We start from the raw sequence: 3312 nt of genomic DNA, 5'->3' as shown, positions 1-3312 counted from the left end.
TCTTGCCTGGAAAATCCCATGGACGGAGGAGCCTGGTGGGCTGCAGTCCATGGGGTTGCTGAGGGTTGGGCACGACTGAGTGACTTCCCTTTCACTTTTCACTTTTATGCACTGGAGAAGGAAATGGCAACCCATTCCAGTGTTCTTGCCTGGAGAATCCCAGGGATGGCGGAGCCTGGTGGGCTGCCGTCTCTGGGGTCCCACAGAGTCGGACACGACTGAAGCGACTCAGCAGCAGCAGAGAGAGGTCACAGGACACAGCAAGGGCACACAGAGCCCTCCTCTCCTCAGGCTGTGTGGGCAGGTTTGGAGGCCACACCCAGGCAGGGGGCTTGACCCGGCCGGCCCTGGTTAGCTGGTGACCAGGAGTGTCTGTGCCCCTCCCGAGGACGGGATTGGGTGGAGAGTGTGGGAGATCCTCCCATAGGTGAGGGCTGGGGAGGGTGATCTGGGAGATCTCCTGTCTCAGGACCTGCCCTGCAGGTACCCGGTGGGTGGCTGGGCCCCACTGGCCGCTGGAAGATTAGAGGACAGACTTTGTGTCTGGGCCCCACCCCCTTAGCGTGTGCAGAGCAGCTGCATGAGCTCGCCCTCCTCAGGAGAGCCTTCCTTCCTGGGCCGATGGGCCACGAGGACCCTGACTCACTTCACGTGTGCGGACCTGGATGTGTAAACTCACCAACGTGTGATAGGATGCGCCGCTCTGTCTCAAAAACATTTGTGCATGAGCTTTGACTTCTAACATCGTAACCGTCCTCAGAGCTTCCGGAAGGTCTGTCTCTGGGGTTATAATCCTGAGCTTGGCTAGAATGACGTTTTCTCTTTCTTTCTTGGATTAACTATGGATTAATTTTCATTGACAGTTAGGAACACGTCTGTTTCATCGTCCACACGTTCTCATCAGCCAGGCAGTCTGGCACTGCTTTCTAGAAAGTCTAACAGCTCTGGTCAGAACTGAGCTGGTGAGCGTGGGGTCCCCTGCCACGCGGCCTTGAGTGGACTGGGCGGGACAGATGGCCTTTCCCAGGAAATAAGAGAAATTTTCTAGCCTCTGAGGGCTGGGCTTGCTCCCGGGGCCCTCACAAGAACCGCACGCTCGGTGCACGCGATTTGAACCGATCCGTCCCTTTTCACTACGAAAGTAACATGAATGACCCTAACTCCCAGGAAGGAGGGCTCAGAACCGCTTCCGCCGTGCACTCCCGGGTGCCGCTGGGGCATCTGTCGTTTTGATCCTCAGTCTCTTCTCTGGGTTATCATGCAGTATGCTTACCTCTAGATAAAACAAAATGGGATTTGGGGCGTAGTCTTGGAGATATTGGGGGTGCAGTTCCAGACACTGCGATAAAGTGGATCACATGAATTTTGTGGTTTGCTAGTGCAAATAAAAAGTGTGTGTACACCATAGTGTTGTCTAGTAAGTGTGCAATAACATTGTGTCTAAAAAAATGTACATACCTTAATTAAAAAGCACTTTTTTGCTAAAAAATGCTAACCAGCGTCTGAGCCTGGTGGAGGGTCTGGCCTTGATGTTGCTGGCTGCCGACTGATCAGGGTGGTGCTTGCTGAAGCCTGGGGTTTTAGAACTGGACGGCAGTCAGCATTGCCTCCCAGACTGACTTCTCCTTTCACCAATGCTTCCTCTGTAGAAAGAGAAACCGTTGTAACCGTTGACCCGCAGGAGAACTTCTTCCATGATTGGAGTCCATCCTCTCCAATCCCTGCTGTTCTGTCTGCAGAGCACAGGCACAGTAGATTTTCCGTAATCCTTGAGCCCCTAGGATTTCCAGGTGGCAAATGAGCACTGGCTTCAACTTCACGTCACGAGCTGTATTAGCCCCTAACGAGAGGCCGCCTGTCCTTTGAAGGCTGAAGCCAGGCCTCGTCTTCTCCTCACTGTGAGAGTCCTAGATGGTGTCTTCCTTCAGTGGAAGGCTGTTGCCGCCACATTAAAAATCTGTCGTTCACGTGCCGCCCTCCCGAAGTCTCAGCTGGAGCTTCCGGAGAACGCGCTGCAGTCCCTACGGCTGCGCTCCCTGCTTGCCTTTCCCTTCTCTGTCATGGAGACGCTTCTTTCCTTTCACCTCGTGAACCAGCTTCTGCTGCTTCACACTTCCCTCCTGCAGCTTCCTCGCGTCTCTCAGCTCTCGCAGACTCGAGGAGAGCTGGGGCCTTCTCGAGATTAGGCTTTGGTCAAGGGTGCTGCCGTCCAGGAGGGTGCAAAGACTTGGCGACCGAACAGCAACAGAGCGAACGCTGTGGCTGGTCCGACCTGTCCAGACCGCCGCACCTTCCTCCAGACGCTCGCCTGCTCGCGCAGCAGCGCTTTCGGTTGCCTCTGTGCTCACAGCACGGCCACCCCTCTGGTGCAGGACGCCTCATTCTCACCATGTCTCGGGTTTCCATGTGCCTTCCTCACTGAGCCTCTCCGTGTCCAAGTTCCGATGTGAAGTGGAGAATTGTGACTCCCTTTCAGTTAAGCACGTGGAGGTTTTTCGGGCTGGTTGATTGGCCTGGTTTCAATATTGTTTGGTCTCAGGGGAAAGGGAATCCCAGGGAGGGGGAGAGAGCGGGGGATGGCCGGGTTGAGGAGTCAGAGCATACGCAGTTTGTGGACCGAGGTCGCCTCTGATACGGATGCAGTTTGTAACTGAATTATGTTACTATTACAAACAACTAAAATAGTGATAGGAAGGATCCCGGTCCCAGACCACCATGACTGGTGTAACAAGGACGAAGCAGGCACACTCGCAAGAATGACCGAAATGCGACGCACACAGAGTGAGCCCATGCTGCTGGCAAATGGCCCCGACAGACTTGCTGGGTGCAGGGTCCCCACAAACCCTCACTCTGTAAAAACTGCAACACCTGTGAAGCACAGAAAGTGAACTCTGCCACTTACTCTCAAGAGGACACGTCTGTTCACCAAGTAGCCGAGTCTGCCTGCCTGGTCTCCTGGGGTTTTTCACTCCCATCCCAGCATGAGCCCCACCTGGAGCCCGGCTGGCTGCAGGGGACATAGAGGAGGAGGGCATGTGTGTCCTTCAAGCCCAAGTAAACCAGGAGCGAGACCCCCGAGATGCTTACTTTAGGAGAGGAGGAGAGCAGGGAGCACACGGAGGGAAGCTGGCGCCGGGACCCCCTGGCGCCGCCACAGCCCCGGTACTTCAGCGCCTCCTCCCTTTCTCCTCCCGTGCCCACCCTGGGCAATGCTCCAGGGAGCAGACCACCCTTTCGAGGGTCCCCCTGGACTCAAGGACGTGTGAGCCCTGGGGAGCCTGTGCACGTGGCCCGCGGGACCCAGGGAGGCTC

The sequence above is a fragment of the Bison bison genome, unplaced genomic scaffold (assembly GCF_000754665.1).
Source record: "Bison bison bison isolate TAMUID 2011002044 unplaced genomic scaffold, Bison_UMD1.0 scf7180017851489, whole genome shotgun sequence".
In the NCBI taxonomy this organism is placed as follows: Eukaryota; Metazoa; Chordata; class Mammalia; order Artiodactyla; family Bovidae; genus Bison; species Bison bison.
Note: the sequence above shows the minus strand (reverse complement) of the source record.